Raw genomic sequence first — 13,203 nt, forward strand, 5'->3', positions numbered from 1 at the left:
TTTAAAACTATGAGTCTATATATTTATGGATAAATGTGATGTTTGGGCAGCTTACGTGCACCCCTGGTTGTTCCCCTCACATTTACTGCTCCCCACACCAAAACTTCGCACCACCCTAATGGACATCTCCTAGATCGTAGTCTCGACAAACCAGATCCACCCTTTGAGCCCTAATTAAAGTTTTAATAACCTTCCTCTTATTGTTGTCATTAGCCTCTCTTACTTTCCAAGAAAACAATTTTAACTTCATTTACAACTCGATACTCTAACCCCTCCTCCTTTGGCCATCCCACTCTCTCTGTCGCCTCCATTATAATTGATCGACGACCCTAGCTTTTTTAGTTCTCGGTTAAACCTCGTAGTCAAACAAAGACCCTTCCTCTTACCCCTGTTCTCTTCTGTTTTTTATCCTCCTAAGCAAACTTAATAATTCCCTTTCAAACCCTTCTATCGAGAAACCCAAGAATTTGTTGAATTTCACCAAACTACTCTCATCCCACTGGTCACCAAGTTCTCCTACTTCTTAACTAGCCCCTGCATCCACAACCTTTTCTTCAAAGTCCATCACTCCCCCTTTAGCCAAAACCTCCCTCCTTCCTTCTACCACCTCCCACTCACTACCGTCATCCAAGACAATGGTCAAAGGATCCAACATCCTCTCTTCTTTTGTCCCAACCATCACACCCAAGCCAAAGGACCCACAAACCACCAAGGCCCGACCAAAATCAAAAGAAGAAGGGGTAGATAAGAGAGACGGAGGCCTCACAAGACCAAAAGGAAGAACGTCGAACCTGGAGGCCTCTTCCAACAGTGCCTCGTTCGTAATCGTTGCCTTGGCGAACTCTGCTTGAGTCGTCTCTGTCTAGTTAAGCAATGGGGCCAGCGCAAGCATCAAGTCCCCTCGAAGAGGCCAGAAACTGGTCTTCCACCATCTTCGTCTTCACTTTAGGACTCTTCCTGAGCCCTAACTTCCAAGGATGAAAGTTTCCATTTTTTTCGCCGAAATTTCGGGTTTCGGTGGCTGGCGATACGAAAGAGGGGGGCGAAATGTCGATGGGAGAAATTTCGCCAAATTTCGGTTAAAATCGCCGAAAAATGGATGCAGGCGAAAAATCGGCGAAATCTTCCAAAAATCGCCGGATACTGCAATTTATTGGCGAATTTTCGGTTTGTATCGCCGATTTTATTTCCGATTTTTCGGGAAATTTCCCGATATTTCCTACCAGTCCAGCCCGCGCACAGGATACAAAATCTGATCATGATTTGCAGGCAAAGGTTGTGTGTTTTAGCCTGGCTCAAAAATCGTGGATTTAGGGTTCGTGAAATTTAAATCCAATGGCACAAAAGCAAAGCAACCCCTAGAACAGATCCAGAAAACACAGGAAGCAAAAAAAACAATCTTTCTGGTTTTCCTTGGGGGCTTTGCATGGATTTTCTCGGAAATCAAACGAGGATGAACTTTCCCAAAAAACGAATGGGGGATGGATTTTCTTGGGAATCAAACGGGGTTGCAGAAAAATAAAAATAAATAACAAGATTAGATTAGTACCTGGGAGGATTGAGAGTGGCAGAGGAAAATAGGGCCTTTTTAGGTATTCTCTTGATGCCCGAGTGAGATAAGTGAGTGGCCCTGTTTATTTTTAGATCTAGTAGAGATTAAAAAAGAAGAAGAAGGATACATATCATGAGAACAATTTTCCACTCTCTATATAAATAATTATTAATTATCCATCTTTATTTTGATTAAATCACTACCATGGATTAAAATTTCGATTTTTATCAATGATATTTTATGAATTAAAATTAATGATAAATTATTAATAATTTTAATTATTTAAATAAATTAATATTAATAAAAAAATTTATTACCACATATTTTTAATAAAATTTTAGAAATTAAATCTCAAATAAAATATTTTATTGATATTTTAATTTGGACCCTTGTGCATATGATGGTCCAAATTAAAACTGGATGTGATCCAATGGTCAAAATTGAACCTCAAGCTATGTGATAATATGTATAAATTATTAATATTTACTAAAATAAGTTTTTCATAAAACTTCATAATGAGTGTATAAGTACAACCGATATAATATAATTATGTATAATATCGCTAATTGTATTATATATATCTATATCAAATTTTTCACCAAAATAATTTTAAATTGTCTATTATACTTTTAATTATATTAATACAAGGTTTTTTTTTACATTTTTATGAGTTTTGATCAATTTTTTGCTTACCAAATTTTTTTTTTAAAATATCCGTCGATATTTCTCCGATACATTCGATATATCCGTAAAATCAAGTTACTGATATATACGTAATTACCGATATTTTCATAATTGCATATGAAGAGTTTAGAAACTTTTTTTCTTCCCAGTGTACCCCCTATTTTACCAATTATTTTCCCTCATAATTTACATCCTTATTAATTAACTGTAACAATCATGACAAAATGACCTTAAAGATCATAATAAATTCAGCTTTTTATTATTTATTGGTTATAATTGACAAGATTAAATTCATTTTGTTGTAAATGAAAAGTAATGAATGACCACATTGATGGCCATTATGAACTCCATTTACTCATCTTTAAGATGAGTAATGAGAGTTCATATTATGAAGCCTATAAAAGGCTTCTTGCCCCCCCATGTAAAAGCATCCCGAGAAAAGAAAGAAAGCTCTTCCTCTCATTCTCTCTCTCTCTCTCTTTCTTTCACTTTCTCAATTCTCTTATTTGATTCCTTCTTCCATATTATATATCAAAGTAAGATATATTTTATCTCTACTACTTCGATTTGCATTATATTTGTCATTGTTTTACAACACGTTATCAGCACGAATTGCTCTGAAGGTAATTCTTGTATCTTAAACTTGAAGTTATTTATATAGAATAAAATTTTACATATTTATATTATTGTTGATTTGTTTTGTTACATATTGTTAAAAGTTATAAACAAATTATTTGATTTTGTTTATAATCAAAGTTATACCAATGCTATCAAGTTATTATAACTGATTTTAATAATATTGTTTTGTCATATATATGAAGTTATTTGACAATGTCGAATATCACAAAACTCGAATTTGTGGCACTTGACATTTCGGGAAAGAACTATCTATCTTGGATCCTTGATGCTGAATTACATCTTGATGCAATGAACCTTGAAGCTACGATCAAACAAGGAAATCAAGCATCCTTGTAGGATCGCGCAAAAGCATTGATTTTCCTTCGCCATCACCTCCATGAAGGTTTAAAAAATGAGTATCTTACGGTAAAGGACCCTTTTACTCTATGGAGTAATTTGAAGGAAAGATATGACCACCAGAAAACTGTGATTCTCCCAAAAGCTCAATATGATTGGATGCACCTAAGGTTGCAAGATTTTAAAACTGTTAGTGAATACAACTTTACACTTTTCAAAATCAGCTCTCAATTAAAGCTGTGTGGAGAAAAAAATCATAAAGGAAGACATGTTAGAGAAAACTTTTACTACGTTTCATGCCTCGAATGTGCTCCTGCAGCAGCAATATCGAGAGCGTAGATTTACAAAATATTCTGAATTAATATCATGTCTTCTTGTTGCTAAACAAAATAATGAGCTTTTGATGAGAAATCATCAGTCTCGTCCAACTGGATCTGAACCATTCCCTGAAGTGAATGCAATATCGTCCCAAACTAGTGGACGTGGACGAGGACGTGGTCGTGGTCGTGGTCATGGAAGAAATCCTCGATACCATGGTTCTTATAGTAATAATTCTCAGAAAATGAAAGTCTCATTGCACCACCAGAAGTGGAACAATACTGAGACAATACAAGAAAATGGGAAGCGTTTACAAGATAAACCTCCTAAGAACCATGAGAATAATTGTTATAGATGTGGTATGAAGGGGCATTGGTCGCGTACCTGTCGTACGCTCAAACATTTGGTCGACCTTTACCAAGCATCAATAAAAGCTAAAGGAAAAGAGATAGAGATGAACTTTATTGATGGTGATGGATTGGACCTAACCTACTATGACATTGATTTCTTTGGAGGTCCCAATGAAAAACCAGACCATTTGATAAATGATGAAAAAATTAACATTGATTGATGTTACTCTATATATAAAATAATATATTATTATGTCTTATATTTACATCTGATTTACTTTGTTATTTACATTATGCCTTGTTTTTTTGTTATATCTGAAATCCATGTGTTATTTGGTCTCAAGATGAATGAGGATGATGTATGTCTCGCAGACTGTGCGACCACGCACACAATTCTTCGAGATAAAAGATATTTCCTCGAATTGACATTAATAAAAGCTAATGTAAGTACCATATCTGGTACTACAAACTTAGTTGAAAGCTTTGGAAGAGCAAACATAACATTGCCAAATGGAACTAGATTCCATATAAATGACGCGTTATATTCTAGCAAATCCAGAAGAAATTTGCTCAGTTTTAAAGATATCCGTAGAAATGGATATCATATTGAAACTATGAATGAAGATAATGTAGAATATCTTTATATTACTTCCATTATATCTGGCCAGAAGCTTATAATGGAAAAACTCCCGGCTTTTTCCTCTGGGTTGTATCATACAACTATAAAGCCTATTGAATCATATGTTGTCGTGAACCAGAAGTTCAACGACCCAAAAGTTTTTGTCCTTTGGCATGATAGGCTAGGTCACCCAGGGTCTTCAATGATGCGTCGAATAATCGAACACTCACATGGGACATCCACTAAAGAACCAGAAGATTCTTTCGCCCAATGAATACTCATGTGCTGCCTGCTCACAAGGTAAATTGATAATTAGACCATCTTTTACTAAAGTCATATCCGAGTCACCAATCTTTTTAGAAAGAATACATGGGGACATATGTGGGCTTATCCATCCACCATGTGGACCATTCCGTTATTTTATGATCTTAATAGATGCTTTTACTAGGCGGTCACATGTTTGTCTCCTTTCTACACGTAACGTAGCCTTTGCTAAACTCCTTGCACAAATAATCAGATTACGAGCACAATTTCCAGATTATCCAATTAAGACAATATGTCTTGATAATGCTGGCGAATTTACTTCTCAAACATTCATTGACTATTGCATGTCAGTAGGGATAAATATTGAGCATCCTGTTGCTCATAATCATACCCAGAATGGTTTAGCAGAATCCTTCATCAAACGTCTCCAATTAATAGCTCGACCATTACTAATGAAAACCAAATTACCTACTCCCGCCTGGGGACATGCTATTATGCATGCTGCAACTTTAGTCCGTATTCGACCTACAACTTACCATGAATACTCCCCTTCACAACTTGTGCTTGGAAAACAACCAAATATCTTTCACTTACGAATCTTTGGTTGTGCAGTATATGTACCAATTGCACATACACAACGCACTAAAATGGGTCCCCAACGAAGACTTGGGGTTTATGTAGGTTTTGATTCTCCATCTATCATAAGATATCTTGAACCTTTGACAGGCGATGTTTTTACAGCCCGCTTTGCGGATTGTCATTTTAATGAGAGTGTTTTCCCATCATTAGGGAGAGAAAAGTCGATTCCTGAAGAACGACGAGAAATTAGTTGGAAGACATCTACTATGACCCATCTTGATCCTCGTACAAATCAATGTGAACTAGAAGTTCAAAGGATCATTCATTTGCAAAATCTTGCAAATCAATTACCAGATGCATTCATTGATACAAAGAAAGTGACAAAGTCACATATCCCAGCTGCAAATACTCCAGCACAGATTGATGTCCCTGTAGGACAGTTAACAAATGAATCTAAGATACGCCTGAAGCGTGGTAGACCTGTCGGCTCAAAGGATGTAACTCCCCGGAAGAGGAGAACCCAAGAAAAACTTGGCACTCTAGAAGAGGCCATCAAAATGACTGATCAGTTTAAAATTGATAAATCTATAGCTCTAGAAGAGGCACAAATAATGCAGAAAGCCCCTGAAGAGGTACATATTAAACAAGAAGCCCCCGAAGAGGCACATATTGAACAAGAAACCCCTGAAGATCCACATATTGAACGAGAAGCCCCTGAAGAGGCACAGGTACCTGAAAATTGTGAGATCCCAGTAAGTTATGTACAAACGGGAGAAAAATGGGATCGAAATAATATTGTTATTAACAATATTTTTGCTTTCCAAGTGGCCTCTGATATCATAAGAAATGATGAAGATCCCGAACCATGAAATGTGGAAGAATGTCAACATAGAAATGATTGGCCAAAATGGAAGAAGCTATACAGGCAGAATTAAACTCATTAACAAAACGGGAAGTTTTTGGACCTGTAGTCCAAACACCTGAAGATGTAAAGCCTGTTGGGTACAAATGTGTATTTGTACGAAAGCGCAATGAGAATAATGAGATCATAAGATATAAAGCGCGATTAGTAGCACAAGGTTTCTCGCAGAGACCTGGTATTGACTACGAGGAAACATATTCTCCCGTCATGGACGCAATCACATTTCATTTCTTAATTAGTTTGGCAGTCTCAGAAAGACTGGATATGCGTCTCATGGATGTTATTACAACATATTTATACGAATCCATGGATAATGATATATACATGAAAATCCCCAAAGGATTTAAATTGCCTGATGCAAATAAAAAGCCTCGTAGCATGTACTCAATCAAGTTACAACGATCCTTGTATGGATTAAAGCAATCTGGACGCATGTGGTACAATCGCCTTAGTGAATACTTGCTAAAAGAAGGGTATGTGAATAACCCTATATGCCCATGCATCTTCATTAAGAAATCAGAAACCAGATTTGCAATTATTGCAGTGTATGTTGATGACTTAAATCTTGTTGGAACTCCTGAAGAGCTCACAAGAACAACAAATTACTTGAAAAAGGAATTTGAGATGAAAGATCTTGGAAAAACAAAATTTTGTCTCGGCCTGCAGATCGAGTATTTTCCAAATGGAGTTTTAGTACATCAATCAACATACATTAAGAAAGTTTTGAAGCGTTTTTATATGGATAAAGCGCATCCTTTAAGTTCTCCAATGGTTGTCCGATCACTTGATGTGAAAAAAGACCCATTTCGTCCTTGCGAAAAGGATGAAGAGTTACTTGGTCCTGAAGTACCATATCTTAGTGCTATTGGTGCACTTATGTATCTTGCCAATTGTACACGTCCAGACATTGCTTTTTCTGTCAATTTATTAGCAAGATACAGTTCCGCTCCAACTCGAAGACATTGGAATGTTATTAAACATATATTGCGTTATCTTCGCGGAACTACTGATATGGGTTTATTTTACTCAAGGGAATCAAAGCAACAATTACTTGGATATGCAGATGCAGGATATCTTTCAGATCCACATAAAGGCAGGTCACAAACAGGCTATGTGTTTAATTGCAATGGTACTGCTATTTCATGGAGATCTATCAAACAAACAATGGTAGCCACATCATCAAATCATTCAGAAATACTGGCAATTCATGAAGCAAGTTGTGAATGTATATGGCTAAGATCTATGATCCAACATATTTGGGAATCATGTGGACTCTCCTCTATCAAAGGTGGTCCGACAACATTATTTGAAGATAATGCTGCATGCATTGCACAAATAACAGGGGGTTATATTAAAGGAGATAGAACTAAACACATTTCACCAAAATTCTTTTATACACATGAACTCCAAAAGAGTGGTGAAATTGATGTGCAACAAATACGCTCAAGTGATAATCTAGGAGATTTATTCACAAAATCATTGCCAACCTCAACATTCAAGAAGTTAATACACAGGATTGGAATGCGTCAACTCAAGGATATCGACATGAGGGGAAGTATGCTTGTAAAAGGGTGTTAGTGTACTGTACTCTTTTTTTTCCTTCATCCAGGTTTTGTCCTACTAGGTTTTACTGGCAAGGTTTTTAACGAGGCAATCCTAATATACCAAGAAAAGAATATTGTACTCTTTTTCCTTCGCTAGGTTTTTCCTATAGGGTTTTTTACTAGCAAGGTTTTAATGAGGCATATTCTTTTAATATGGTGCTCATCCAAGGGGGAGTGTTGTAAATGAAAAGTAATGAATGACCACATTGATGGCCATTATGAACTCCATTTACTCATCTTTAAGATAAGTAATGAGAGTTCATATTATGAAGCCTATAAAAGGCTTCTTACCCCCCATGTAAAAGCATCCCGAGAAAAGAAAGAAAACTCTTCCTCTCATTCTCTCTCCCTCTCTCTCTTTCTTTCACTTTCTCAATTCTCTTATTTGATTCCTTCTTCCATATTATATATCAAAGTAAGATATATTTTATCTCTACTACTTTGATTTGCATTATATTTGTCATTGTTTTACAACACATTTTAATTATTTTATAATAAATTCACATTTTTATTATTTATTGGTTATAATTGATAAAATTAAATTTATTTTAATTATTTTTCATAGAATTGGATCGGTTCTTCCTTTTTTTAGGGGCTTCTAGTCACATTGGGATTCAAGGACAACGAGGTAGGTATCATATATGTTTCCCTGGTAAAATCAGTCATTGCTAATTCTGTTTCTTCTCCTTTTGTATTTATATGGCCTTTTCGCGCTGGAAAATTACAGTGTTAGCCACAACGTTTCCATCGTAACATATGGATAAAAATTAATAATAAAAATAAAAGAAATGTCATCTAAACTGGCAATAGTTCTACAGTTGTTCAAAGAGAAACCTTAAAATTTAAAACTTAAGTTATAAAGAACAGTGAAATTCGACCCTTTGTTTGGTTACCAAGAAAACAAATAAAAAAAAAGGAAAAAAAACGACATTGTGATACATATGTTAGCTCTCTCTTTCTTTGCTGTCAAAAATCCCCCCTCCCCTAAAAAAAAAAAAAAACATATTTATTTTCCGATTCAATATTTATTTTTTCAGCATCCAAACGATTGTATCTAACCTAGAAGCCGATTGATTGAATTAGTAATAGAGATTGGATCAGTACCTTGAACTCGGAGATTAATTGAAAAAGAGTATAAATGTTTGAATGCTTGTGTAAAACTGTAAATAGCACAAATTTAATTTTATAATAAAAATTTTATTTTGTAAAATAAGTAATATAAAAAATTAAAAAATTAATAAAAAAATTTAATTTAGGATACATGGGATATGTATATCCTAAATTTGAATGTAGGATAAACACATTTTATGTATAATGAATATAAAAAGGAGGGTAGATAATATATCTCACTATTTATCTTATCTCATGTTTTGTTGAATAGAAGATAGGATAAGTGATAGGATAACTTATCATATCCCTTCACCAACCAAATATAAGATAAAATATGTTATCTATTTCTTATTCTATCTCATACTATATCTAGCCAACTAAACATAGTCAAGGAGGGCGTTTGTTTTTTTAGCATTTTACTGAAAGTAATTTGTTTTCAAACTTTAGGTTATTTGTTTTTTTTACTTTTTAACGACTTATTATAAACTTTTTGTTAAATAGAAAAAATAACATGTTGTTTATTTTTACTTTTTAATATTTAATGAAAATAAAATATTTAAAAAAACAAAGAACCTAATTGTAGACCCCCTCTTTTGGGTCTCATTTCTTTTTTCCCGCTACATATATTATGTTTGTTTTAGCCATTAGGAAATTTTCCCACCACTTTGGAAACACCCAGAAGAGGTGTTGGTGCCTTGAAAGAGTGGGGGTACCGGGCTTCTTAGGGAAGTAGCTGCATGGAGCACGTGGAGAGGGGTAGTTGATTGTAGCCATGCTGGTTGGGTGGATGGTGACAGGATCCTCCGAGGACGCACAGTAGAACAGGTGTTGATTTTCTGCGGAGCAGGTGGGAAACCAGAAGGGGAGGGGGGGAATTTTTTATTTTATTTTATCGAAAAGGAGGAGTGAGCAAGAAAAAAGGGGTTGGCGGAGAAAGGGGGGGGGGGGGGATGGACAAAACAATCACGTTGGGAGTGAGGTGGTCGGAGGAGGATACGTTTATGAAAGGTGTTCTGGAACTTAGAGAGAGGCTGCTACAAAGAAAGGGAAAGTTGCATGAAGAGGCAATGAGTTGAAGGGGAGATAGCACAGGTATGGTTTCTGTCAGCTGGATCTCTTTGCTTCCATATCGTTTTGTTTATGATTTATGGAGATTAATAAGTTTTTGTTTATTTATCCTGATGTTTGAATATGAGCATTGAGGATTTTTATTATGTTATTGTGGAATCTGAGTTTGTTTGCCTCCATTCTATGTTTGGTTTTTAGCTTGGTTTTTGACCGATTTTTTTGGGCTCTGTTCTTGGTATTTTTGCTTTGGTTCTTCTTTGGGACTTGATTGAGATACATTTTCAACTTACCCTAACACCTAAGCTCACGGGTTCAAGCATGAGATGTAGCTTGTGAATTCGTCCCCACTCGTACACTTTGTGCTCTGTTTTGGCTACTCCCCTATTTCTGGTACTCATCTGTGGGGCTTGTAGGCTTATGTATTTCAAGATGTGCCGAAATGGCACCCCCACTTGTTAGCACTGAATGTCACCACGAACCTTACTCCCATTACTTTCCCTTAGGTCCATCTCCCATATTCCATCATACCCACTGTCCATCTTCTCATTCTCATTTCCTTTACCCTCACATACCCACCATTATCCTTCTCTCACTACCCTCGGCTGCTCCTCAGGTACTCATTCCATATACATATCCTGTCTTCCATACACTCCATGCATATACCCATCACCCACACCCCTACTTACCATACCCTCACGAACTGTTCATTCATGCTCACAACGCCCTTTAAATTCATTTCCTTCCTTAGCTTAAAACACCCTACTCATTCCACCAATTTATATCACATCACTTGCACCATGCATGGCTGTCCAAAGCTCCTCCAATCCATTCATCCACGTATAAGAGGCCCATGCAAACCCTTCCATCACCATATCCATCTTCATTCTTCCTCTCTCCAAACCTTCACATACCCATCATTACCTTTCTCTCTCTACACCACATTCTTCATGCCCACTTCCTATCCACATGCATGAAGCCATGCATGGAACCATGCATGCCACCACCCTTCTATGCCCACCTTACCCATCATTTCTTACCACCTTTCTCTCTCTACACCACCCCACTTCCTTATCCTTTATCCTAGAGGGAAAGGTTTGGTGAGTTTGCTCATTTTAATCTCTACAGTGGATATTTTTTTTTTATGTTTGTGGGTCTTGCATATTGGCTTTGAGCCCTTGGGCCTTGGTGCAATTGGGTATGGTTTGAGTTGATTATTTTAAAGCAAGTTGTGTGCTGTGAGGCCCTTGGGCCCGTTTAGGTTTGGGGTCATTATGCTAATGGATATGGGCTTGAGTTGAAGCCCAAGCCCATACGTGTTGATGGAGGGCCTCATGTTTTGTTCACCCACCTTAAGTTCGCCCATGCCCATTCCAAGCCCATGCCCACTTCAATTGATTTGTTCACCCACCTTAAGTTGGCCTGTGCCCATTCCAAAACCCATACCCACCCCAAGTTAGCCCTTTTGTTTTCAATTTGCATGATTTATCTTCCTAAAAACATTAATTCCTCATTAAATTTTAATTCCAATTTCCGAAATTTTAATTCTCACATCAATTTATTTAATCGTCATTATTTTATTTATTTATTTATTTGTTCATTTTTTAAATTCAACCTTTAATAATCTCTCAAAATTCTGTTTTCTAAATTTAATTCCAATTTCTGAAATTTCAATTCTTACATCAATTTATTTAATCGTCATTATTTTATTTATTTATTTATTTGTTCATTTTTAAAATTCAACCTTTAATAATCTCTCAAAATTCCGTTTTCTAAATTAAATTCCAATTTCCGAAATTTTAATTCTTACATCAATTTATTTAATCGTCATTATTTTATTCATTTATTTATTTGTTTATTTTTAAAATTCAACCTTTAATAATCTCTCAAAATTTTGATTTCTAAATTTAAACTCAATTTCTGAAATTTTAATTCTTACATCAATTTATTTAATCGTCATTATTTTATTCATTTACTTATTTGTTTATTTTTAAAATTCAACCTTTAATAATCTCTCAAAATTCTGATTTCTAAATTTAAACTCCAATTTCTGAAATTTTAATTCTCACATCAATTTATTTAATCGTCATTATTTCATTTATTTATTTATTTTTAAAATGCAATCTTCAAACAATTCCTCAAAATCCTGATTTCTAAATTTAAATTCCGATTTCCGAAATTTTTAATTCTCATATCGATTTATTTAATCATTATTATTTTATTTATTCGTTTTATTTTTGAAACTCAATCTTTAAATAATTCTTTAGGATTCCAGTTTTCAAAACTTAACTTCCAAAATTCCCATTCTTAAATTCAATTCCCAAGGCTCCAATTATAAAATAATCTTCGGGACTTCAATTTCCAAATAAATATCAAAAGTCCAATTTTCTCTCTAATAGCTTTAATTTCACTCCGATTTTTAAATAATGTTCTATTTCTTTTGTTTTTTTACACAAGCAAGGATGATGAATCTTCATAATTCCGAAACAATGGGATTCGCGAGATTAATTCAGGCAAGATCAATCGGGCTTTGGTGGGGGCCCCACATATGTGATTTTATGACTGAATGATTGATTAAGTGATTTATTTACCATGCTTGTTTGATTTATTCTATTCCTTGACATGCGCATAATTTTATCTATTCGTCATTCACTAATCCTGTTTCGTGATAGCGCATTCGTGACTAGAGGACTAGGTACGCATCCACTCATATTTTGTTCGTTCTTTATACATGCTCTGATTCCCAGGTCATGCAGGATTAAGGTGAGTATTCATTGGCTTTCTCATTGATTGCCGCGTCAGCTTCATTCTATTAGTAGAGACCCGATCTCAGGGACTTAGAGGGGTGCTACGGTTCATGCCGTATCTTCCCGATAAGTAACCTGACCCCCGAGCCCGATCCGGTTTTTCACAGACCATCTTTTCCTGAATAAGGAGTCGCACTTAGGGTTTTCTTTCTTATTTTGTTTGCCCTCTTTTTTTAAAAAAGTAAAACAAAAATAAGTGGCGACTCCAAGTCATTTTCTAATAAATAAAAATCATTTTTTGAATAAAAAATCTAGCTCACCATCGAGTGGAAAACACATGAGCCGAAATGCGGGGTCCATACTAATACTTAACACTATTAAGTATTAAAGTTCTATTTAGAATTAAGTAAAAAA

At 35.3% G+C, this 13,203-nt stretch overlaps 1 protein-coding gene across 4 annotated transcripts in view; it reads right to left on the bottom strand.

Moving 5' to 3' along the window:
- Window positions 1–1,604, bottom strand: part of LOC100248856 (uncharacterized) — a 50,571-nt gene extending 48,967 nt beyond the window's left edge. For 3 of the 4 annotated variants that reach the window (XM_059736010.1, XM_059736006.1, XM_019217511.2), the window contains exon 1: window positions 1,550–1,601. The gene's annotated coding sequence lies outside the window, so the exon portion shown is untranslated. Of the gene's footprint in view, window positions 1–1,549 lie in introns of all 4 variants that reach the window. The other variant, XM_059736008.1, reaches the window with a different exon arrangement.
- Window positions 1,605–13,203: the final 11,599 nt, after the last annotated feature.

This window comes from Vitis vinifera, chromosome 3, assembly GCF_030704535.1.
Source record: "Vitis vinifera cultivar Pinot Noir 40024 chromosome 3, ASM3070453v1".
Taxonomy (NCBI): domain Eukaryota; kingdom Viridiplantae; phylum Streptophyta; class Magnoliopsida; order Vitales; family Vitaceae; genus Vitis; species Vitis vinifera.